The sequence below is a fragment of the Meriones unguiculatus genome, chromosome 8 (assembly GCF_030254825.1).
Source record: "Meriones unguiculatus strain TT.TT164.6M chromosome 8, Bangor_MerUng_6.1, whole genome shotgun sequence".
NCBI lineage: Eukaryota > Metazoa > Chordata > Mammalia > Rodentia > Muridae > Meriones > Meriones unguiculatus.
In genome coordinates, this window is record NC_083356.1 from 54,022,954 (window position 1) to 54,050,351 (window position 27,398).

Below are 27,398 nucleotides of genomic sequence, written 5' to 3' on the forward strand. Positions count from 1 at the left end.
ATTTTATTAACTCTGTATCCCAGCCGTGTCCCGATCCCTCATTCCCTCCCACTCCCTCCCTCCCTCCCTCCCTCATCTCCACCGTGCCCCTTTCCAGTCCTGAAGATACCTGATAAAACAGGATCTTTTCTCTTTTCATCTTTAAATTCAAGAGAGTGAAAAACATGTATGAAAAACATGGAATAATAAAGTTTTTAAGAAAAACAACAGAAGTAAATTTTCTCAATCTATATCTATTTTTGTAATTTTTTTCTTTATTTACTTCACATCCCAAGAATGCCCCTTCCCTCCTCTCCTCCTAGTCCTTTCCCTTCCCCTGTCTCTTTTCGCCAGGAAAGGAGAACCCCCTTCCCTCCATATCAATCCTCCTCAGGACAAAAAGTCACACCTTGACTGAGCATATCCTCATCTCCTGAGGCCAGGCAAAGCAGTCCTGTCAGGAAGAAGTGATCCAAAAGCAGGCAATTCAGTCCCTGTTAGAAACAGCACCCCACTCTCCATTCGCCAGAGGCTCCATATGAAGACCCAGCATTCCATAGGCAGCATGTGTGCAGGGAGCCTAGGTCCAGATCATGCATGCTCCTTAATTGATGTCTCAGTCTCGAAAGCCCCTAGGGATTGTGTTAGTTGTCTCTGTTGGTCTTCTTGTGAGGTTTCTATCCTCTCCAGGTCCTTCCATCTTTTCCGCTACATTTCCACAGGAACCCCTAAGCTCCATCCCACTCTTGGCTGCAAGTCCCAGCGTCTGTGCTGATCCACTGCTGGCTGGAGCCTTCCAGGGGACAGTCAAGTTAGTCTCTTGTATGCAAGCATAGTAGAGTATCATTATTATTGTCAAGGGTTGGCTCTCTATCATGGGGTGGGTCTCAGATTCGGACCATTACTGGTTGGACTTTCCTTCAATCTTTGTTCCCTCGTTATCCCTGCACTTCTTGTGGGCAGGATAATTTTTGGATCACGGGTTTTGTTGGTGGGTTGTTGATCCCCTCCTTCCACTAGTCCTGCCTGGCTTGAAGGTGGTCACTTCAGTCTTCCTGCCTCCTCACACCAACTTAAGGAGTTTCAGCTAGAGTCACACCCATGTCCTCCCAGGAGCCTACCCCCATCATAGACCTCCAGCTTGACAAAGAGTTGCCTCGCCCCCTCAGTTCTCCTTCTTTTCCCCACCTTCTCCCCACATAGGATCTCTTGTTTCCCTCCCCATTTCATCTTCTGCCCAGTTCCCTCTCTCCATCCACTTCTGCTGTGTATTCTATTTCTCCTTCTGAGTGACATTCCTACACCATCCCTTGGACCCTCCTTGCCACTTAGCTTTTTTGAGTTAGTGGATTGTAATATGTTTATCCTGTACTATAGGTCTAATACACACTTACAAGTCAGAACATACTATGTGCTTTTTTCTAGGTCTTAGTTACCTCACTTAGGATGATCTTTTCTAGTTCCATTCATTTGCTTACAAATTTGATGACTTTTTTGGTTTTAATAGCTGAGTTGTATTCCATTGTGTACTTTTAAATTAAAAACATTGTATTCAAATTAATTGACACTTAATGGTTAACTCTTCTTTTCATAAATTTCAATTGTAATCTTTTATGTAGCAAAAAAGTTTTAAAATAAAAATTACAGGATAGACTTTTAGTGTAGGAAAGTTAAAATTGGAAATACCTACTAAGTCAAAAGGAAGAAAGCGAGAGAGGGGAGGCAGAAAGGAAGGAAGGGAGAAAGTGAGAAATGAAGAAAGAGAGAAAGAAAGAAGAGAATGAAAGAAAGAGAGAGAGAGAGAAAAGGTCTAGACCTAAAATGAGGCATTGAGGAATTGTAAACAAGGTCAACTAAGCACTGCAATGGAAATTAAAAATTATGTATTCTATCTAAGAAGGATGGGGAAATTTCGCAGTCTAGGAGAAGGTGGGACAAACTAATTGCTCAGAGGAAACACAATTTCTGGATCTATAGTTGCAGTGGTACGCCTTCTCAAAGATTTTCTTGGGTTATAGCTTTATACCAAAAGGAAATATTTACATGTAAGTCTATAAAAGATTTAGTTCTGCTTTCTAATTTTCTATAGCTTTATCTTAAAATTAAAAACAAAACTTTAGTAACAGTATTTCATCAAAAATAAAATTCATCTTAAGATTTAATATTATATTAGGTGTTTTGCTATAAAGTAGGATTACTGTGGCAACTTAGTCTGCTAAATAATGGGTTGCTAAATCAAAAGTCAGCATTGGAGTGCATTAATCAATCTTAAAGGATATTTAATATAGGGAATGTGGCATTGTATTGTTGAAACAAACATTTTTAATGGGATCATTTTTAGTATTCTTTGGTCACATAGCTATTGAAGACATTGATTTTTATGGGAGTTTCAAATTATTCCTGCTGCTGCATGATAAGGCATGATAAATAGAAATTACATTAGTCAGAGCAAGAGAGCTAACTTTGTTAAATTACTTAATAGTGATCTAGTAAGCACAGCATGAATATAAAAACGATTATAACTTGCATACATGTTATGCAAAAAAAATCTAGCACTTTTCAGTTACTAAAGAAAATGTATTTACTATATCTATTCGTACTTATTTTAACATAAGAATTTGTAGTGCTCTATATGCAACATTTAACCATATTCTTCCGCAGACATGGTGAAGGTGCTTATAGAATATTATTTTAAAATAAATTCAGAGTCATGAAAATCACCCCAGGAGAGATGGGTTGCACCTTCAATGTGTTTAAACCCCTAGTTACAGTGCAGTAGAAATGTTAACAGAGAGCTTTACAAATCAGTTTAATTTCTTATAGCACCTTGCCGTAATTACTAGGTTCTGCCTGATTTACTTACAAATTGCACTTTTCCAAGATACATACTACATGTGAACAATGGTATTTGGAAAATTCGTAGTTTTACTCGTAAAATAGATATGAAAAGTTCTGAAAGAATGCATTGTTAAACCCACATTGTTATTTATTCCAGAGTTGGAATTAACTCGGTATTAATTGGTAAATGGTATAAAGGCTGTCCATGCAATTATTTGTCTTACTTTGTACCCTTTTATTTTGTAAGAGTTGAGTGCTTGTCTTCTATGTAGCCTTGAATCATTTAACATGTCCTGTTTAATTTGTATCAGTATTTCTTTGTTTCAAGAGCAGGTGCCTATATACACTAGAGATGTCTCAAGCCTCTTATCTTTAGCCTTGTAGTTTAGAGTCATACTAAACTATGAATGATTCATTTTGAATACTTTTTGCTTTACATGTATGTGTATATTTATACATGTAGTATGTATGTGTATACATATATATGTTTATATATTACCTAATAATTTATCACCCTTTAAATGATTTCAATACTATTACAAAGATTCATAGTAGAATATATAGAACTGATTCCCAGAAGTGATTCTTTCAGCTGTGAAGCATGGTATATAGTGCAGACACATATGCAGACACACAGACCCCACCCTATCAGCTGTCATTAAGACTGGATGCATCCTCTTCCTCTGTAGCCTGGCAAGGACTCCTGTACAGGGGAAAAAAGGAGCAAGTAACAGAGTCCATGTCAGAGACAGCACCTGCTCCGCTTACTAGGGAACCCACTTGAAGACTGAGCTGCCTGTGGGCTGCATCTGAGCAGGAGACCTAGGTCCTCTGTATCCATGGTCCTTTGTTGGTGAATCAGTCTCTTCAACTCTCTCCTGGGCCCAGATTTGTTGGCTTTGTTAGTCTTGTTGTAAAGCTCTTATCCTCTCTGGATCCTTCTATCCCCACACTCATCCATAACACTCCCTGTGCTCTGCCCAAAGTTTGACTGTGAGTTTCTGTGTTTGATGCCCTGATGGGTGGAATCCTTCAGAAGACATGTATGATAGGCTCCCATTTTGTTCTCTCTCTTCAAACTCATCTACTCTTTATTCATTTTTTTTTCAAGGTGCAGAATCTAACTTTATTGTTCAGTCGAAAAGCTTTTAAACATTGAAAAGGCCAATCAGACCATCCCACGCTAGCCTCAAGCATCGATAACCATCAGTCAGGTTGGTGCAAGTGTAAGGAAATGTGGGGGCAGGGTCACCTTAGGAGATTTTCATCAAGGGGGAAGCAGTCACCGCCCTAGCCTCACATCCATTTTGAGACTTCACTAGTATGCTAGGAGTTAGTGGATCAACACTGCATGCAGTGGATCAGGATCTTTCAAGCAGCCATAGGAGTCACTGACGCTTCACTCGCCATTTCCTACGCGCCTCCAAAAGGCTTACCTCAACATTCCCCACAGACAAGATGATCTGATAATCAAGTTTCGGTAGCTATACTAAAGGATACACCTTTCTATTCACCTTAGAAAGAAGTTCAGACCTCAGTCACTTCTCAAAAATACATTTGACCTCCTTCCTTCTTAAATATATATATATATATATATATATATATATTATTTTCATTTGCCATATTCCCTCATAACTCACTTTCATAAATTCTGTTGTCCAAATGCTCCTTTATTCCAGTAGAGGATAATACAGCCACTTTTGATGTGAACTGACAGAATAAGATCAGAAAGGAGAGGAGAACCTCCCCTATTAGTGGACTTGGGGAGTGGCATGCAAGCAGAGGGAGGAGGGAGGGTGGGATTGGGAGGAGAGGAGGGAGGGGCTTATGGGGGGATGCAGAATGAATAAAGTGTAATTGATGAAAAATTTAAGAAAAAAGGGAAAAAATAATTTAAGAACCTTAAATGACTTTCAAAATTGGAGGAAAACATGGAGTTAGTCAATTGGCATGGAGCACGTCTAGCCCCTGGGGGCAATGGTCTCCTGAACCTACTCAGACCTCGGACACCACCACTGCTAGTTCTAGAACTGACGCAGGATGTTCCAACGAGGGGTTAAGGCTTCTCATAATATTTCCTATAAGCCCACACCTGTTTGTCTATATCCCCCATTTTTATTCATTATTTTAGCCAGATAGAGCCAAGTAATTGTGGTAATGATACTTGCTTTTTTGCCCAATGCTGGAATGCTAGTAAATTTATTCATTTTTTTGTGGGTCAGCCGTTTTTTAAATTAAATTATTTTTTTAATTAATTACAGTTTATTTATTTTGTGTCCCATATGTGGCCCCCTCTTTCATTCCCTCCCTGCCAACCCTACCCTCCCTCCCTCATCTCCTCTCTGACCCTCTCTAAGTCCACTGATAGGGGAGATCCTCCTCCCCTTCCATCTGGCCCTAGTTCATCAGGTTTCATCAGGACTGGCTGCAATGTCCTCCTCTGTGGCTTAGCAAGGCTGTTCCTCCCTCAGGGGGATGAGGGAGGTCAAAGAGCCAGCCACTGAATTCATGCCAGAGACAGTCATTGCTTCCCTTACTGGGGAATCCACTTGAATACTGAACTGCCATGGGCTACTTCTGAGTGAGGGTTCTAGGTTATATCCATGCATGGTCCTTGGTTGGGGAATCAGTCTCAGAAAGGACCCCTGTACCCATATATATTTGGTCCTTGTGGAGCTCCTATCATCTTCAACTCCCCCTTCATTCATATGATTCCCTGCACTCTGCCCAAGGTCTGGTTATGAGTCTCAGCATCTGCTTTGATACTCTGCTAAGTAGAGTCTTTCAGAGGCCCTCTATGGTAGGCTCCTGTCTTATTAATTGTTTTCTCCTACTTCCAATGTCCATCCATTTGCCTTTCTAAGTGAGGATTGATCATCTTACCCTGGGTCCTTCTACTCTCTATTCTATTTGCCCTTTTGAATGAGAATTAAGGATTTTCCTTAGGGTCCTCCTTCTTATTTAGCTTCTTTAGGTTTGTGGATTGAAGCATGATTATCCTGTATTATATGACTAATATTTGCTTTTCAGTGAGTATATAGTACACATGAATTTCTGGTCCTCGGTTTTCTCACTCAAGGTAATGTTTTCCAGATCCATCCATTTTCATAAAAGTTCATTTTAATATTGATATTTTCTAATTTTGGAAAATGACATACACATGTATAATACATTCTAATCACACTTATCCTTCTGTTCTTTCTTCTGGTTCTACCTCTGCATGTTCCTTCTCTCTTACTACCAAGTTCCAGTCTCATTTTAATGTCTTTAATGCTTTTTTCACATCTGCAGCATGAGTAACAAACCTGATAGCATTTCATTCAAGATGATGAACTTGGAGTCACCTTTGCTTTCTTATGTTTCATAACTTGAAGGTATATCTAGAGTTTGGTTATCCTTTAACAACCCATTGTCATATTCTTCATTCCAACTGGCCATCATTTCTCAACTGGCTTAAATAAGTAATATTGTTCATACATTCTTCCATATTCTATGAGTTTAGCAGAATACCATTAAGTTACAGCCTAGTTCTCTGACCCATGAGACTTCTGAATCCTGGACATCCAGGCAGTGTCCAGGCAGGGACTGTCAGGCGTGGGCTCTCTCTCCCAGTGGTGGACACAAGCACAGGCTCTGAGCCTGCAAGATGTGCTAGGGCAATGATGGCTCAGAGCCCGTGCTTGTAGCCAACCAATGATTGGCCTAACTTGAAATGTAACCATAGATTTTGTGGCTGGATGGTGCCCCGGTTTCACCACTGGGAGCCTATCCACAGTCAGGTTCTAAGAAATTTCCACTACACTAATTTTTCACATCACAACCTAATATCTAATTATTCCTGTCCACTCTACTCATATCTGTCTTTCCCATCCCCACCTGATCCTTCTTGTTCCCATCCCAAACAGGCCCTACTTGATCCACAAAGTCTACTCTATTTACCCTATTCAGTTCAGAAATATTCATGTATCCCCTCTAGACCTCTCCTCTATCTAACTTCTCTGGGTCTGTGGATTATAGTGTGATTATCCTTCACTTAACAGCTAATATCCATTTATAAGTGAATACATACCATGTCTGTTTTTTCCAGATCAGTGTTGCTTTGCTCAGATTATTTTGCCCTAGTATATGAGTAATATACTTTTATGTAAATATATCAAATTTTGTTTTTCCATTCTTTGGTTGAGAGAAAGCTAAGTGATTTCTAATTTCTGAATACTATTTGAAAAAAAAAAAGGTGCTGTGAACCTAGGTGAGTAAGCAAGTATCCTTGTGGTAGGATGGAGTATCTTTAGCATATTTACTAGAGCACTATAGCTGTCCTTGAGGTTGATCAATTCCCGATTATCTCTTGACAGCATGATGATTTCAGTAGTGCTTGTAGGAGTTAGCACTCAGATCAACTCTTTGCCAGCATGAGCTGTCATTGTGTTTTTGATCTTAGCCATTCTAACAAGTGTAAGATGGAATCTCAGTCTAGTTTTGATCCGCATTTCCTAAATTATTTGCATTTCTTTAAGTGTTTGAGATTCCTCTATTGAGAATTCTCTGTTTAGACCTCTATCCCACTTCTTTTTTATAATTTATTTATTTTTTATTAATTACAGTATTTTCATTTTTATCCCAGCTGTAGTCCCCTTCCTCATTCCCTCCCAATCCCATCCTCCCTCTCTCTTCTCCTCCCATGACCCTACCCAAGTCCACTGATAGGGGAGGACCTCTTCCCCTTATCTGACACTACTCTACCAGGTCTCATCAGGATTGGTTGCATTGTCTTCCTCTGTGGCCTGTAAAGATGCTCTCACCTCAGAGGGAGGTGATCAAAGAGCCGGCCCCTGAGTTCATGTCGCAGACAGTCCCTGTTAGCATTACTAGGGAACCCACTTGGACATCGGGTTGCCATGGGCTTCATCTGTGCAGGGGTTCTAGGTTATATCCATGCGTGGTCCTTGTTTGGAGTATCAGTCTCAGAAAAGACCTCTGTGTCTAGATTTTTTGGTTCTGTTGCTCTTCTTGTGGAGCTCCTGTCTCATCCAGGTCTTCTGATCTCTCCCTTCTTTCATAAGATTCCGTGCACTCTGCCCAAAGTTTGGCTATGTGTCTCAGCATCTGCTTTGATACCTTGCACCATAGAGTCTTTCAAAGGCCTTCTTGGTAAGCTCCTTACCTGCTTGTTCCCTATTTTCTCTGTCCTCTGATATGCATCTGATTTGCCTTTCTGAGTGAGGTTTGATCATCTAACCCAGGGTCTTCCTTCTTGCTTAGCTTCTTTAAGTGCTCAGATTTTAGTATGTTTATCCTATATTATATGTCTAATACTCACTTATAAGTGAGTATATATCATGTGTGTCTTTCTCCTTCTGGGATACCTCACTCAGGATAGTCTTTCCTAGTTTCCACCATTTTCCTGCTAATGTCACGATTTCCTTGTTTTTAACTGCTGAGTAGTATTCCCTTGTGTAAATGTACTACAATTTCTGTATCCATTCCTCAGTTGAGGGACATCTGGGTTGTTTACAAATTCTGGCTATTACAAATAAAGCTGCTATGAACATTGTTGAGCAAATGGCCTTGCTGTATACTTGAGCATCTTTTGCATATATGCCTAGGAGTGGTATGGCTGGATCATGAGGAAGCACTATTCCTAATTGCCCGAAAAAGCACCAGATTGATTTCCAAAGTGGTTGTACAAGTTTGCATTAACCACCAGTAATAGAGGAGGGGTCCCCTTTCTCCACAAACTCTCCAACATGTGATCTCACTTGAGTTTTTGATCTTAGCCATTATAATGGGTGTAAGGTAAAAATCTCAAGGTAGTTTTGATTTGTATTTCCCTGATGACTAAGGACATTGAGCATTTCTTTAAGTGGTCTGTGCCCCAGTTTTTAATTGGATTACTTGATATGTTGCTGTTTAAGTTCTTGAGTTCTTTATATATTCTTGATATTAGCCCTATGTCAGATAGAGGATTGATGAAGAACCTTTCATAGTCTGTAGGCTGTAGTTTTGTTCTGATGACAGTTTTCTTTGCTTTACAGAAGCTTTTCAGTTCCATGAGGTCCCAATTATTGATTGTTGATCTTAGAGCCTGTGCTGTTGATGGTATGTTCAGGAAGTTGTCTCCTGTGCCAATGATTTCAAGACTCTTCCCCACTTATTCTTCTAAACAATTTAGTGGGTCTGGTTTTATGTTGAGGTCTTTGATCCTCTTGGACTTCAGTTTTAATGAACTCCCATGCTCATGGATAGGTAAGATTAACATAGTGAAAATAGTCATCCGGCCAAAAGCAAGCTACAGATTTAATGCAATTCCCATCATAGTACCAACACAATTCTTTACAGAACTTGAACATCAATTCTCAATTTCATACAGAGAAACAACAACATCAAAAACCCCACAATTGCTAAAACAATCCTGTACAGCAGATTGTCTGACTAATCTCTGTCCCTGATTTCAAGCTGTACTACTGAGCAATAGTAATTAAAACTGCATGGTACTGGCATAGAATGAGAATGGTGGATCATGGAATTGAACAGAAGACCCAGAAATAAACCGGTACACCTACGGATACTTGATATTTGACAAAGAAGCTAAATACCTTACAATGGAAGAAAGACAGCATCTTCAACAAATTTTGCTGGTCTAACTGGATGTCTACATGTAAAAAAATGCAAATAGATCCATATTTATCACCCTGCACAAAATCTATCCCATTGCTTGATTGTATTGTTTTGTTTGATGATGTCTAGTTTCTTAAGTTCTTTATTTGTTTTGTATATTAGCCCTTTGTGAGATGTGGAATTGGTGAAAATCTTTTATGATTCTCTAGGCTGCTTTGTCCTATTCACGTTGTTTTTTTGCCTTATATTAGAAGCTTTTCAGTTTTAAGAGGCCCCATTTAATAATTGTCGATCTTAATACCTGTGCTATTGTTGTTCTGTTTAGGAAATTGTCTATCTGCAGGTGCTTTCAAGGTTATTCTCTACTTCTCTTCTATCAGGTTCAGTGTATCTGGTTTTATGTTTAGAGCTTTGACCTTTGATCTACTTGGACTTGAGTTTCGTGCAGAGAGGTTAAAAAAGGTTTTATTTGTTTTCTTCTATGGACAAACGTCCAATTATACCAGCAACATTAGTTGGAAATGTTTTCTTTCTTTCATTGTAAATTTCTTGATTCCTCATAAAAACGAAATATGCCCCAACAAAAAACAAAACAAAATAAAATGAAAACAAAACAAAAGCAAAAACAAACAAACAAAAACAATGTCCATAAGTGTGTTATTAGATCTGGGTCATAGATACCATTCCATGCATCAACATGTCAGTTTTTCTGCTAATACCATTTGTTATTCTGGAGTATAACTTGAAATCAGAGCTGGTGATTCCTGTGGAAGTTCTGTTATTGTTCAGGATTGTTTTATCTATCCTGGGTTTGTTGTTGTTGTTGTTTACATATGAAATGAGTGTTGTTCTGTCAAGATCTGTAAAATAATATGTTGGAATTCTGATGAGGACTGCAGTGAATCTGTAGATCGCTATTGGTAGGATGGTCATTTTTACTATATTAATTCTACCTGGCTATGAGCATGGGAGATCTTTTTTATTTCTGATATTTTCTTTAAACTACTTTCTTCAAAGATTAAGTTTTTGTTATATGAGTCTTTCACTTGCTTAGTTGGTGTTACTCCATAATATTTTACATTGTTTGTGATTGTTAGGAAGGGTGTTTTATCCCTTTCTTCTTTTTGGCTAGAATCAAATGTAATATTTTTTCTTGTCAGGATTTTGCTTGTTTGTTTGTTTTTAGTTTAGTTTAGTTTTAGCTTTGGTTTTGGTTTTGATTTTGTGTTTGTTTTGTTTTGTTTTAGTGGAAAGTGTCTTATAAGGACCCCAGACTAGTCTAAAAGTTAAAACTTTTCTGCTTTAACCTCACAGAAGCTTAGGTTGGGAGTGAATCACAGATAAGAAGAAACATAAATTTAATTTGCTCTTACTTCTTGCAAATGAGATGTATGACAGTAAACAGTTTAGGATGTTTTATCCATCCTATCATGTATTCAGACTTCAAAGAACAAGCAATTCAAGCAACAACACATGAATCAGTATGAATTGATGTGATTTAACATGATAAAATAGAAAAGGTTACTTCAGGAGAGTAGGTGTTTACTAATTAACAAAGGTCATGGTTGCACTTTTTGGAGTTAGATAGTTAATATTTATTTTCTATTCTGACATCGTTCATATCATACTTTTACCTCCACAGACAGGGATTCATACAGCATCACTGAATCACATCTATTAATGTTTTTTATGTTACTTAATATACAATGTCATCTTATACTGCTTTGCTAATGACACATATCTTTGTTAAAGTCTTAAATATATTTTTTCACAAATGCTACTGTAAACAGAAATATCCAATAATGTGACTTTGTACAAAAACATGAATATGTTTACTTGTAGTTTTCTTTTATTTTCAAGAACTGGGTTGAGAAATAAGAAGGATCAGGAAGAAGTTTTAGCTGAGATGTTTAGTAGCACAACAAGTAGAAAATATTAACAGTCTTTTGGATTCTCCAGTGCTAGGATTGTTCCTGTAGGTGAGACTTCCTGCTGAGGTTTAACTCCCTGCTGTGCTTCAGTGACATTGACATTGCAGTAGTCATCATGAAAAGATAGAGAGATGCAGCCATGTAAAAACTGTCCCCCAGTTAATCACTTTTTTTTCTTCATTAAAACATTAGTCGGCTTGTAAAAAAATACAGCACAGTTTTAGAAAATTGGAATGTTGGAGGGTAACTTTTTTTTTGGAAAGGGGCAGGGAGGAGATGAGGGAGAAAGGAAGGGATTGGGAGGGAGGGTAACTTCTTATAAATCATGCAGCACTATTTTCCTGCAACATTATTCCAATGCTATGCTTTACACAGATAATGGCAGTGAAATTTAAAACTCAACAGGAAATAAACCCTGGCAATCACTGTATGTGTGTGTGTGTTTCAGCAGAATGCTGTGAGCATGTCTTCATTAAAGTACATTAAAGGGACTTAGTTCAACAGTACTGATGGTGTGTTATAATTACTCACATTCTACATTACTAAGACAGGACTCCATGACACATTCTCATAGTATTTTGTGAATATGCTAACAAATATGAGAGTAAATGAAATATTTCTTGTTAAGTATGTAAGAAAATGTATAGTGAATCAGTTCACAGTTTGTGACAATGGGGAAAACATACAATCAACAATACAGACAAATAACCATAGCTTTTGATAATATGTGTATGTAAAAATTGTATCTCTAAATTTTTAGTTTAAATAAAGTAAGAGAGAGCTCATGGGATTTGACTTAGAATTTGAGAAAGTAGAAGGACTAATGCTAATTTCCCACTACTCAGACATACAAAACAGAAAAAAATGTAAAGTTTCCTTCTGTTAGTTTGTTTGGTCCTATTCTAGTTTGTTTATTTATATTTTACATGATTTCATTTTATCCTATTATTGTTATATTTTAGGTGCCTGTTTGAATCAGAATCAGGAAGAGAAAGACAATAGTTGATGGACAAATAGGAGGAGTTGCAGACAGACACCATAATCAGATAATATTACATTAATAAAATCTATTTTTATAAAAACTGAAACTAACAATGTCCAGGGTTGGCTTTCTCCTATGCAGGGGTCTCAGTTTGAGACTGTCTTTAACTGGCAGTTCCTCAGTCTCTGTTTCATCTTTATCCCTGCACATCTTGTAGGCAGGGTAAAATTTGGGGCAAAGGCTTTGTGGATGTGTTGCTGTTCTCTTCCCTCCAATAGAAGTCCTGCCTAGCTAAAAGTCTGTGTATGTCCGGCCCCCTTCCCTTCCAGGCTAGCAGTCTCAACTTGAATCGCCCCCACATCCCCCTAGAAGCCTTCCCAGTCACAGATTTCCAACTTGTCTCTGAGATGCCCTCCCCGCACAGTTTCCCTTCTTTCTCCCTGCCTCTCACCTACCACCACTGCTCTGCCCACATCAAATCCCCAACCTCATTCGACTTCCACACCCTCTCCCTACAGTTCCTCTCTATTCCTTTCTGATGTCTGTTCTATTTCCCCTACTGAGTGAGATTCAAGCGTCCTCCTTAGGCATTTTTTGTTACTTAACTTCTTTGGTTCTATGGATTGTGGTATAACCATATCCTGTAGTATATGGTTAATATTCAGACATAAGGGAATATACACCATGTGCCTCTTTCTGGGTCTGGGTTACTTCACTTAGGATGACCCTTTCTAGTCCCATCCATTTGTCCTCAAATTTCATGATTTTGTTGTTTTTGATAGCTGAGTATTATTCCATTTGGTAAAAGTATTACATTTTTTATAATTCTTCAGTTGAGGGACATCTGGGATGTTTACAGTGTCTGGCTATTATTATTATTATTATTATTATTATTGTTATTGTTGTTATTACAGCTGCTATGAACATAGCTGAACAAGTGTCCTTGTGGTATTGTGGAGGCACAATACCAGGTATATGCCCAGGACTGGTATAGCTAGGTCTTGAGATAGATCTTTTCCCAAATTCCTGAGAACCCTCCAGACTGATTTCCAAAGAGGCTGTAAAGGTTTGCACTCCCATCAGCAATGGACGAGGGTTCCCCTTGCTCCACATCCACGCCTGCATATGTTGTCACTTGAGTTATTGATCTTTGCCATTCTGACATGTGTAAGATAGAATCTCAGAATCCTTTTGATTTGCATTTCTCTGGTGACTAAGGAGGTTGAACATTTCTGTAAATATTTCTCTGCCATTTGAGATTTTTCTGCTGAAAATTCTTAGTTTAGGTCTGTATACATTTTTTTAATTAGAATATTTTTGTTGATGTCTAGTTTCTCAATTTCTTTATATATTTTGAAATTATCCCTCTGTCAGATGCAGGATTGATGAAAATCTTTTCCCATTTTGTAGGCAACCAGTGTGTCCTAGTGACAATATCCTTTGCCTTGCAGAGGCTTTTCAATTTCATGAGGTCTCATTTATTAATTGTTGATCTTACTATGTGTGTTACTGTTCAGGAAATTGTCTGTTATACCAATGTATTCAAGGCTACTCTCTACTTTTTCTTGTATTAGGTTTAGAGAATCTAGTTTTATGTTGAGGTCTTTGTTCTCTTCGACTTGTGATTTGTGCAGGGTGATATATGAATTTATTTATATTCTTCTATAAGCAAACGTCCAGTTCAGTTAGAAAAGCATTATTTTTTTAATTTTTATTTTATTTCAGTTTATTTAATTTTCATCTCAAGGGTGTCCCTTCCCTCTCTCCTCCTAGTCTTTGTCTTCCCCTCCTTTCCTCATGCCCGATCCCCTTTCTCCCACATAAGAACCCTCCCCAGCACATCAGGTCACATTAGGGATGAGCCTATACTCATCCACTTAGATCAGACAAAGCAGCCTGTCTAGGGGAAAGAAAGAGAGGAAATAAAGTCCATGTTAGAAATAGGCACTCTGTCCACGTATTAGATGATCCGTATGAAGACCAAGCTGCCTATCAGCCATATGCAGGGAGCCTAGGTCCAGACTATGCATGTTCCTTAGTTGATGCCTCAGTATCTGTAAGCCCCTATGAGTCTGGGTTAGTTGCCATTCTTAGTCTTCTTGTGAGGTTCCTTTCCCCTCCAGGTCTTCCATTTTTCCCACAACACTTCCACAGGACCCTCTGAGTTCCAGCCTATGCTTGGCTTCAAGTCCCAGCATCTGTCTCAATCCACTGCTTGGTGGAGCCTTCCAGATGGCAGTCTTGTTAGGCTCCTGTCGACAAGCATAGCATAGTGTCATTAATAGTGACAAGTATTGGCTTTCTCCTATGGGATGTGTCATTGGTTAAACATTCCCAAAATCTCTGTTCCTTCCTTATCCCTGCACTTCTCGTAGGCAGGTTAATTTTTGGATCAAAGGTTTTGTTTGCAGTTTGTTGTTCCCCTCTCTCTACTAGTCCTGCCTGTCTAGGAGGTAGTCACTTTAGTCTTCATGTCCCCCTCTCCCTTCTCAGCTAGAGTCACCCCCATATCCTCTCTAGAGCCTACCTTGTTGCAGGTCTCCAGATTGACAAAGAGATGCCCTTCCATGGTTTCTTTTTTTTGTTCTGAGCCCTTTAGCATTCCATCACATTATCCCCAATCTGATCATAATCAAGAATTCACAACAGAAGAATCCCAAATGGCTGAGAAACCCTTCAAAAATGTTCAGTTTCCTTAGTCATCAGAGAAATGCAAATCAAAATGACTCCCAAATTCCATCTTATACCAGCCACAATGGCTATGATCAAAAACTCAGGAGACAATACATGCTGGCAAAGACAAGTTGAAATGGGAACACTCTTCCTTTGCTAATGGAAAAGCACACTTGTAAAACTTCTCTGGAAACCAATCTTGTTCTTTCTTAGAAAATTTGGAATAATTCTACCTTAAGACACAGCTCTACCTCTCCAAGGCATGTACCAAAAGATGTTCCTCTATGCAGTAAGGACATTTGCTCAACTATTGCCATAGTGTTTTTATTTGTAATAACCAGAAACTGGAAACAAACTACACGTCCCTAAACTGAAGAATGGATAAAGAAATTGTGGTAGTTTATACAATAGAATACTACACAGGTATTAAAAATCAGAAAATCGTGCAATTAGCAGGCAAATGGACGGAACTAGAAAATATCATCCCGAGTGAGATAACTCAGACCCAGAAATTTGCACATGGTATGTACTCACTTATAAGTAGATATCAGACCTATAGAATAATCATAATACAATCCACAGACCCAAATAAGCTAAGTAACCCAAAGGAGGGTACCAGAGTGTCACTCAGAAGGTGAAATAGAATAGACAGCAGAAGCAGATAAAGAGAGGAAACTGAGCAGGAGATGGAATGGGGAAAGACTAGCACCATTTTTTTAATTTATTTATTTTATTTTATTAATTACACTTTATTCATTTTGTATCCCCCCATAAGCCCCTTTATCCTCCCCTCCCGATCCCACCTCCTCTTCCCCATTCTGCATGCATGCCACTCCCCAAGTCCTCTGATAGGGGAGGTTCTCCTCTCTGATCTTAATCTATCAGTTCACATCAAAAGTGGCTGCATTGTCCTGTACTGTGGGCTGGTAAGGCTGCTCCCCCCTCAGGGGGAGGTGATCAAAGAGCAGACCAATCAGATTATGTCAGAGGCAGTCCCTCTTCCCATTACTATGTAACCCACTTGGACACTGAACTGCCATGGGCTACATCTGTGCCTGGGTTCTAGGTTATCTCCATGAATAGTCCTTGGTTGGAGTATGAGTCTCTGAGAAGTTCCCTGTGTTCAAATTTTCTTGTTCTGTTGCTCTCCTTGTGGAGACCCTGTCCTCTACAGCTCTTACTATTTCCCACTTCTTACATAAAATTCCATTCACTCTGCCCAAGAGTTGACCATCAGACTCAGCATCTGCTTTGATAGTCTGTAGGGCAGAGGCTTTCAGAGGCCCTCTGTGGTAGGTTCCTAGTTTGTTTCCTGTTTTCTTCTTCTGGCTTTCAGAAGCCCTCTGTAAAAGGTTCCTAGGTTGTTTCCTGTTTTCTTCTTCTTCTGATGTCTATCCTCTTTGCCTTTCAGGATGGGGATTGACCATTTTAGTTAGGGTCCTCTCTCTTGCTTAGTTTCTTTAGATGCATAAATTTTAGTGGGTTTGTCCTATGTTGTATGTCTATATGAGTTAGTATATACCGTGTGTGTGTTTTTGCTTCTGGGACAACTCACTCAGGATGATTCTTTCCAGGTCCCACCATTTACCTGCAAATTTCATGATTTCCTTATTTTTCATTGCTGAGGAATACTCCATTGTATAGATGTACCACAGTTTCTGCATCCATTCTTCAGTTGGGGGGTGACTGGGCTGTTTCCAACTTCTGGCTATTACAAATAAAGCTGCTACAAACATGGTTGAGCAAATGTCCTTTTTGTGTACTTGAGCCTCTTTTGGATATAAGCCCAGGAGTGGTATGGCTGGATCTTGGGGAAGCACTATTCCTAGTTGTCTGAGAAAGCGCCAGATTGATTTCCAGAGTGCTTGTTCAAGTTTACATTCCCACCAGCAGTGGAGAAGGGTTCCCCTTTCTCCACAACTTCTCCAGCATGTGTTGTCACTTGAGTTTTTGATCTTGGCCATTCTCATGGGTGTAAGGTGAAATCTCAGGGTTGTTTTGATTTGCATTTCCCTAATGGCTAATGAGGTTGAACATTTCTTTAAGTGCTTCTCTGCCATTTTATATTCCTCTACAGATAAATCTCTGTTTAGCTCTGTTCCCCATTTTTTAAGTGGATTACTTGATTTGCTGCGTTTCAGCTTCTTTACTTCTTTATATATACTGGATATGAGTCCTCTATCAGATAAAGGGTTGGTGAAGATTCTTTCCCAATCTGTAGGCAGTTGCTTTGTTTTGATGACAGTGTCCTTTGCTTTGCAGAAGCTTTTCAGTTCCATGAGGTCCCATTTATTGATTGTTGCTCTTAGAGCCTGTGCTGTTGGTGTTCTGTTCAGGAAGTTTTCTCCTGTACCAATGAGTTCTAGGGTATTCCCTACTTTTTTTTTCTAGCCTATTTAATCTGTCTGGTTTTATGTTGAGGTCTTTGTTCCACTTGGACTTCAGTTTTGTGCAGGGTGATAAGTATGGATCTATTTTCATTTTTCTACATGTAGACATCCACTTGGACCAGCACTGTGTGTTGAAGATGCTATCTTTTTTCCATTGTATGGTTTTGGCATCTTTGTCAAAGATCAGGTATCCATAAGTGTATGAGTTTATTTCTGGGTCCATTGTTCGGTTCCAGTGATCCATCATTCTGTTTCTATGCCAGTACCATGCAGTTTTTAAAACTGTTGCTCTATAGTACTAACTCCAGTTCTCTTCAAACTATTCCACAAAAGCGAAACAGAAGGAACATTACCAAACTCATTCTATGAAGCCACAGTCACCTTGGTACCTAAACCTCACAAAGACCCAACAAAGAAAGAGAACTTCAGGCCAATCTCCCTTATGAACTTTGATGCAAAAATACTCAACAAAATACTCGCAAACCGAATACAAGAACACATCAAAGATATCATCCACCATGACCAAGTAGACTTCATCCCAGGTATGCAGGGGGGTTTAATATATGGAAATCCATCAATGTGATCCACCATATTAACAAACTGAAAGAAAAAAAACCACATGATAATCTCCCTAGATGCTGAAAAAGCCTTTGACAAAATCCAACATCCATTCATGTTTAAAGTACTGGAGAGATCAGGGATACAAGGCACATATCTAAACATAGTAAAGGCGATATACAGCAAACCTATAGTCAACATCAAACTGAACAGAGAGAAACTTAAAGCAATCCCACTGAAATCAGGTACAAGACAAGGCTGCCCACTCTCTCTATATCTCTTCAACATAGTGCTGGAAGTCCTTGCTAGAGCAATAACACAGTGGAAGGAAATCAAGGGGATACAAATTGGAAAGGAAGAAGTCAAAGTATCACTATTTACAGATGATAGAATAGTATACATGAGTGACCCCAAAAACTCTACCAAGGAACTCCTAGAGCTGATAAACACCTTCAGCAAAGTGGCCGGATACAAAATTAACTTAACAAATCCGTAGCACTCCTATATACAAAAGACAAAAGGGCTGAGAAAGAAATTAGGGAAACAACACCCTTCACAATAGCCACAAATGACATAAGGTACCTCGGAGTAACCCTAACCAAGGAAGTCAAAGACTTGTATGAAAAAAATTTCAAGTCTCTGAAGAAAGAATTAGAAGAAGATATGAGAAGATGGAAAGATCTCCCATGCTCATGGCTTGGCAGGATTAACATAGCAAAAATGGCCATCTTACCAAAAGCAATCTACAGATTGAATGCAATTCCCATCAAATTACCAACACAGTTCTTTACAGACCTGGAAAGAAAAATTCTCCACTTCATATGGAATAACAAGAAACCCAGAATTGCTAAAAACAATCCTGTACAATAAAAGATCTTCTAGAGGTATCTCCATCCCTGATCTTAAGTTGGACTATCACCATTTTTAATATGCTTTACACTGTATAATTTTGGCTATCTTATAAAAAATCAGGTATTCATAGGTTTGTGGGTATACCTATGGGCCTTCAATTCCATTTCATTTATCAACTCTTATGTTTTTATGCTAATATATATATTTTTTACTACTATAGCTGTGTAATACAGGTTGACATCAGGAATGATGATACCACCAGAAGTTCTTTGATTGTTTTAGCTGTTCTCGGTTGATTTTTTTTTTTTCATGTGAATTTGAGAACTATTTCTGCAAGGGTTGTAAAGAATTGGATTGGAGTTTTGAAGGGGATTGCAATGAGTCTGTAGATTCCTTTTGGTAACATGATCATTTTTACTATGTATATCCTCCAGATACTTAGCGTGGGAGATCTTTCCATCTTCTGATATCTTGAATTATAATGTCTGTTAGCTCCATTATTTATCTGTTTGGTTTTTATCTGGGTGACCTGTCCTTTAGTGAGAGTAGGGTGTTGAATCTCAAAATACAGATTTTTTTTGTTTGTTTTTGTTTTGTCTTTTTTTTTTTCAATGCAGTTTATTCAGGAACCTTGAACAATCATTTGACCCTGGGGAAAGCCAGCCCACAGCTTAAATAGCCTCTGGGTAGCCAACCCTAGCGTGCCACGTGGGCAATGCAGATAGGTCCACATACATGGAAGCAAGCCAGATCCTCAGCCTTAGCCAAATGTGGAATTGTTCGTGACAGAGAGCACTCACCATCGGGAAGGTGGAAGGCGGGAACCAGCTCCATCTTTAAGGCATAATTTTAATGAACTTTGAGATTTTACACAGGTTTTTATTATGTTCACCCTTCTATCAACTTCCCTCAAATCTATATTTTTCATTTTTTAACCTCTTAAAATTTTTTCTACCCATATAATCTTGCTTGTGTATTTTTCACCTGCAGTATGATTGACCAATCAGTGGTTATACTACTAGGAAAACTTCACACCTTTTTACTTAGCATCTAGTTATTGCTCATAGCTCTAAATCCAGGGTGAGACTTTGTGTCCACCTTTTCTCTCCAAGCTGGGATAGTCTTCCAGTCTTGATCTTTAATGGGTTTTAGACATCACAGCTACAGTAATATCATATGTGCAGCTTTTCTGCGATATTTAGAAGATATTATTCCCTGTAGCTTTTGACACTCTTGTTTTTTTATTAACTTTTATTAGTCACACTTTATTCACTTTGTATCTCCCCATAAACCCCTCTCTCCTCCCCTCGTAATACCACTTTCCATCCCCCTTCTTCACACATGCCCCTCGCCAAGTCCACTGATAGGGGAGGTCCTCCTCTCCTTCCTTCTGATTTTAATCTATCAGATCACATCAGGAGTGGCTGCATTGTCATCTTTTGTGGCCCGGTAAGGCTGCTCTCCCCTCAGGGGGAGGTGATCAAAGAGCAGGCCAATCAGTTTATGTCAGAGGCAGTCCCTCTTCCCATTACTGTGGAACCCACTTGGACACTAAACTGCCATGGGCTACATCTGTGCAGAGGTTCTAGGTTATTTCTGTGCCTGGTACTTGGTTGGAGTATTAGTCTCTGGAAAGACCCTTGTGTTCAAATTTTCTGGTTCTGTTGCTCTCCTTGTGGAGTTCCTGTCCTCTTCAGATCTTATTATGTCCCACTTCTTTCTTAAGATTCCATGCACTCTGCCCAACAGTTGGCCATAAATCTCAGCGTCTGCTTTCATAGCCTGCAGGGCAGAGCCTTTCAGAGGCCCTCTATGGCAGGCTCCTAACTTGTTTCCTGTTTTCTTCTTCTTCTGATGTCCATCCTCTTTGCCTTTCAGGATGGAGATTGAGCATTTTGGTCAGAGTCCTTCCTCTTGATTAGTTCCGTTAGATGTACAGATTTTAGTAGGCTTATCCTATATTATATGTCTATATGAGTGAGTATATTCCATGTATGTCTTTCTGTTTCTGGGACAGCCTACTCAGGATGATCCTTTCCAGTTCCTACCATTTACCTGCAAATTTCATGACTTCCTTGTTTTTCATTGCTGAGTAATATTCCATTGTGTAGATGTATGACAGTTTCTGTATCTTTTTTTCAGTTGAGGGGCATCTGGGTTGTTTCCGGGTTCTGGCTATAACAAATAAAGCTGCCACAAACATGGTTGAGCAAATGTCTTCATTGTGTAGTTGAGCCTCTTTTGGATACATGCCTAGGAGTGGTATGGCTGGATCTTGAGGAAGTGTTATTCCTATTTGTCTGAGAAAGCACCAGATTGATTTCTAGAGTGGTTGTACAGGTTTACATTCCTACCAGCAATGAAGGAGGTTTCCCCTTTCTGAGAAAGAAATTAGGGAAACAACACCCTTCACAATAGCCACAAAAGTACCTTAGTGTAACCATAACTAAGCAAGTCAAAGGCTTGTATAAAAAAAATTTCAAGTCTCTGAAGAAAGATTTAGAAGAAGATATCAGAAGATGGAAAGATCTCCCATGCTCATGGCTTGGCAGGATTAACGTAGCAAAAACAGCCATCTTACCAAAAGCAATCTACAGATTCAATGCAATTCCCATCAAATTACCAACACAATTCTTCACAGACCTAGAAAAAAAAATTCTCACCTTCATATGGAATAACAAGAAACCCAGAATTGCTAAAAAAAAAAAAAATCCTCTACAATAAAAGATCTTCAGGAGGTATCTCCATACCTAATCTCAAGCTGTACTATAGAGCAACAGTAATAAAAACTGCATGGTACTAGCATAGAAACAGAATGGTGCATCAATGGGACCAAACAGAAAACCCAGAAATAAAGCCACACATTTATGGACACCTGATCTTTGACAAAGATGCCAAAACCATACAATGGAAAAAAAATAGTATGTTCAACAAATGGTGCTGGTCTAGCTGGATATCTACATGTAGAAAAATACAAATAGATCCATACATTTCACCCTGCACAAAACTAAAGTCCAAGTGGATCAAAAAACTCAACATAAAACCAGACACATAAAATGGGTTAAAAGAAAAAGTGGGGAAGACCCTAGAACTCATTGGTACAGGAGACAACTTCCTGAACAGAACACCAACAGCACAGGTTCTAAGAGCAACAATCAATAAATGGGACCTCGTGAAATTGAAGAGCTTCTGTAAAGCAAAGACCACCGTCATCAAAACAAAACAAATGCCTACAGATTGGGAAAGAATCTTCACCAACCCTTTATTTGACAGAGGGCTAATATCCAGTATGTATAAAGAACTAAAGAAGCTAAAAAACAACAAACCAAGTAATCCAATTAAAAAATGGGGAACAGAGCTAAACAGAGAAGTCTCGATAGAGGAATATCACATGGCAGAGAAACACTTAAAGAAATGCTCAACCTCATTAGCCATCAGGGAAATGCAAATCAAGACACTCTTGTTTTAAAACCTTCCTATACCCTGTTTCATAATATCTTAGTTTTGGTAGATACGGGTGTAGTATATAGTATTTAGGTCTGAGAAGTTGTTTTATGCATTATTTTTGCTTAATATTAGATTATTCTTAACTCCATGAAATTGCCAACTGACTCAATAAGTTAGCTCCAATTGCTTTATATTACTTCCTATTCTAGGGTCAGAATTTGGAATGTGTTTAACGACACCTTTATTTTGCTAGAAATATTTTTCAGAAGCATTGTGCTTTTAAATAAGTTTTGTATGTATCATTTATTTCAATCTCCCTTGCTAACATAGATTTATTTAATCATATAAATGAAAGGTGATTTCACAAACATAACAGATATTACAATGGATAACTGAAAAAACAGTCAACATTAACATCAGCAATTTTAACTTAAGAATGTTGTTCAGGTTGTAACATATTTTGAGTTGTACTTTTATGCTTAGTAGAAATAACATTGTACCATTGAAGAAGGGAATTATTAAGAACATAATTTTCTCTGCTAAGGGTTATATTACAGAAGTGCATTCACCAAGAAGTTTGACTGATCTAATTTAAGCTTTAATAGTCCAGTCAAACTTTTCGAATAGCGCTTCTTTTTAGCCTTTCAGGTACTTTCCTTTGCTGTACAGCATACTTTGACCAGGTCTGAGTTAAGAAAAGTTGGATTCATTGTGACATTGATGATAAATTATGTGCTGTAAGAATTGTTCTGAGTCAAAAGAGAGGATGCTAAACAAAAGAATGAAATGGAATGAGAAAGAATAAAGAATAAAATTGCTTATATAAAAATTGAAGTAATGGAACAACTAAAAAACTGAATAAGTAGGTAATGTGAAACTGCAGGCATAATTAGCTTTTTATGTCATTAGGGGTTATTGCATTGTCATATTTTATGATCATATATGGCATGCCCAGGGTTTTTTTTTTTTTTTCAATGCAGTTTATTCAAGAACCTTGAACAATCCTCGGACCCTGGGGAAAGCCAGCCCACAGCTTAAATAGCCTCTGGGTAGCCAACCCAGGCGTGCCACGTGGGCAATGCAGATAGGTCCACATACATGGAAGCAAGCCAGATCCTCAGCCTTAGCCAAATGTGGAATTGTTCGTGACAGAGAGCACTCACCATCGGGAAGGTGGAAGGCTGAAACCAGCTCCATCTTTAAGGCATAGCATTCCGCAGCTCTCTACAGTTCCCCCTTTTTATTTTAGACGCATCAGGCAAGAGTAGAGGTCTGATCTCTGATATTAGAAATAAATTGGGACTTTGTACCGATGTTCATTTAGGTGTCATCCACCCAAGGAGCATCAGACCCGTCCAATACCTTTTTCTCAGAGGCGGGACCTGCGGCATCAACCCGCATGCAATCAGACATGCTCTTCTCTGGGTCCAAAGCGGCTGACCATGAGTGCAATGCTTAGCCTCGCATTCTGAGCGTATCATTTTAGCTTTTTATGGTATCCAACCATGCTTGGGGAGAATGTCCTGCTTCAATGGCTGTAAAGGCCTGAATGATCATGGCTGCATCACACTGTTGTGAGACTCTAATCTTGCATATATACCACAGGCAAACCAAGGAGACCAACACCAGAAGGCCTGCTAACGCTCCCATGCCTGCCCATTCCTTCAGATGATTCATGGCTGCAGCAATCCATGTTGATAATCCTGTGGCTAGTCCTGCGTCCACTCTGGTAGAATTTACTGTGACAATGGCCACTCTCAGCTGCTCCATCGTAGTATCGAATTCTCCAGTCCAATTACCTAAAATATAGCTCGACAATTGTTTAGACAGATTTGCAGCACAGGAAAAATTCTCATGTTGTATGCTAGTGACACAAAGTCCAGCATACTTTCATTGACAGCCAGGTTGAGCGATTTGCCATAGGGTATCAATTTGCTCCTGCAAGAGGTCAATCCTCTGATTGAACACCATCAAGCTTCCTTTTAGTTGAGCATTAATTCCTTTATGTACAACTAAGGCATGAGCTACATTGGCTAAATGATTATTCAGGGTCTGAGCAGTCTGCCCAGTATGACTCATGGCTAATGCCCTGGTGGTAGCTCCAACAGCCGCCAATGAGATGGTAGTAACAATGGTGGCTGTAGTTCCAAGATCCCTTTTCTGTCTGAAGAGAGTCATAGCGTGAGGGGCTTAATGGGCACAGGCACCCAGTGAGGCATGCGAGTAACCAGGGCATACCTAAATTTACTAGCATTCCAGCGTTGGGCAAAAAAGCAAGTATCATTACCACAACTACTTGGCTCTATCTGGCTAATAATGAATAAAAATGGGGATATAGACAAACAGGTGTGGGCTTATAGGAAATATTATGAGAATCCTTAACCCCTCGTTGGAACATCGTGCGTCAGTTCTAGAACTAGCAGTGGTGGTGTCCGAGGTCTAAGTAGGTTCAGGAGACCATTGCCCCCAGGGGAGAGACGTGCTCCATGCCATTTGACTAACTCCATGTTTTCCTCCACTTTTGAAAGTCATTTAAGGTTCTTAAATTATTTTTTCCCTTTTTTTAAAAAAATTTTCATCAATTACACTCTATTCATTCTGCATCCCCCCATAAGCCCCTCCCTCCTCTCCTCCCAATCCCACCCTCCCTCCTCCCTCTGCTTGCATGCCACTCCCCAAGTCCACTAATAGGGGAGGTTCTCCTCTCCTTTCTGATCTTAGTCTGTCAGTTCACATCAAAAGTGGCTGTATTGTCCTCTACTATGGCCTGGTAAGGCTGCTCCCCCCCAGAGGGACGTGATCAAAGAGCAGGCCAATCAGATTATGTCAGAGGCAGTCCCTCTTCACATTACTATGTAAACCAATTGGACTCTGATCTGCCCTGGGCTACATCTGTGCAGAGGTTCTGGGTTATCTCCATGAATAGTCCTTGGTTGGAGTATGAGTCTCGGGGAAGTTCCCTGTGTTCAAATTTTCTTGTTCTGTTGCTCTCCTTGTGGAGACCCTGTCCTCTCCAGCTCTTACTATTTCCCAGTTCATACCTAAAATTCCGTTCACCTGCCCAACAGTTGCTCATCCAGCTCAGCGTCTGCTTTGATAGTCTGAAGGGCAGAGGCTTTCAGAGGCCCTCTGTGGTAGGTTCCTAGGTTGTTTCCTGTTTTCTTCTTCTTCTGATGTCCATCCTCTTTGCTTTTCTGGATGGGGATTGGACATTTTAGTTAGGGTCCTCTCTCTTGCTTAGTTTCTTTAGATGCACAGGTTTTAGTGGGTTTGTCCTATGTTGTATGTCTATATGAGTGAGTATATACCATGTGTGTCTTTTTGCTTCTGGGACAACTCACTCAGGATGATCCTTTCCAGATCCCACCATTTACCTGCAAATTTCATGATTTCCTTAATTTTCATTGCTGAGGAATACTCCATTGTGTAGATGTACCACAATTTCTGCATCCATTCTTCAGTTGAGGGGCATCTTCCAGCTTCTGGCTATTACAAATAAAGCTGCTACAAACATAGTTGAACAAATGTCCTTTTTGTGTACTTGAGCCTCTTTTGGATATATGCCCAGTAGTGGTATGGCTGGATCATGGGGAAGCACTATTCCTAGTTGTCTGAGAAAGCGCCAGATTGATTTCCAGAGTGCTTGTTCAAGTTTACATTCCCACCAGCAGTGGAGAAGGGTTCCCCTTTCTCCACAACTTCTCCAGCATGTGTTGTCACTTGAGTTTTTGATCTTGGCCATTCTCATGGTGAAATCTCAGGGTTGTTTTGATTTGCATTTCCCTAATGGCTAGTGAGGTTGAACATTGCTTTAAGTGCTTCTCTGCCATTCGGTATTCCTCTACAGAGAATTCTCTGTTTAGCTCTGTTTCCCATTTTTTAAGTGGATTACTTGGTTTGCTGCTTTTCAGCTTCTTTAGTTCTTTATATATACTGGATATGAGTCCTCTGTCAGATAAAGGGTTGGTGAAGATTCTTTCCCAATCTGTAGGTGGTCGCTTTGTTTTGATGACGGTGTCCTTTGCTTTACAGAAGCTTTTCAGTTTCATGAGGTCCCATTTATTGGTTGTTGCTCTTAGAGCCTGTGCTGTTGGTGTTCTGTTCAGGAAGTTTTCCCCTGTACCAATGAGTTCTAGGGTATTTCCCACTTTTTTTTTCAAGCCGATTTAATGTGTCTGGTTTTATGTTGAGGTCTTTGAACCACTTGGACTTCAGTTTTGTGCAGGGTGATAAGTATGGATCTATTTTCATTTTTCTACATGTAGACATCCAGTTAGACCAGCACCATTTGTTGAAGATGCTATCTTTTTTCCATTGTATGGTGTTGGCGTCTTTGTCAAAGATCAGGTGTCCATAAGTGTGTGGGTTTATTTCTGGGTCCTCTGTTCAGTTCCATTGATCCACCATTCTGTTTCTATGCCAGTACCATGCAGTTTTTATAACTGTTGCTCTATAGTACAACTTAAGATCAGGGATGGAGATACCTCCGGAAGATCTTTTATTGTAGAGGATTGTTTTAGCAATTCTGGGTTTCTTGTTATTCCATATGAAGTTGAGAATTTTTCTTTCCAGGTCTGTAAAGAATTGTGTTGGTAATTTGATGGGCATTGCATTGAATCTGTAGATTGCTTTTGGTAAGATGGCCATTTTTACTATGTTAATCCTACCAAGCCATGAGCATGGGAGATCTTTCCATCTTCTCATATCTTCTTCTAATTCTTTCTCCAGAGATTTGAAATTTTTTTCATACAAGTCTTTGACTTCCTTGGTTAGGGTTACTCCGAGGTACCTTATGTCATTTGTGGCTATTGTGAAGGGTGTTGTTTCCTTAATTTCTTTCTCAGCCATTTTGTCTTTTGTATACAGGAGAGCTACTGATTTTTTTGAGTTAATTTTGTATCTGGCCACTTTGCTGAAGGTGTTTATCAGCTGTAGGAGTTCCCTGGTAGAGTTTTTTGGGTCACTCACGTATACTATCATATCATCTGCAAATAGTGATAATTTGACTTCTTCCTTTCCAATTTGTATCCCCTTGATCTCCTTCAACTGTCTTATTGCTCTAGCAAGGACTTCCAGCACTATGTTGAAGAGATATGGAGAGAGTGGGCAGCCTTGTCTTGTCCGTGATTT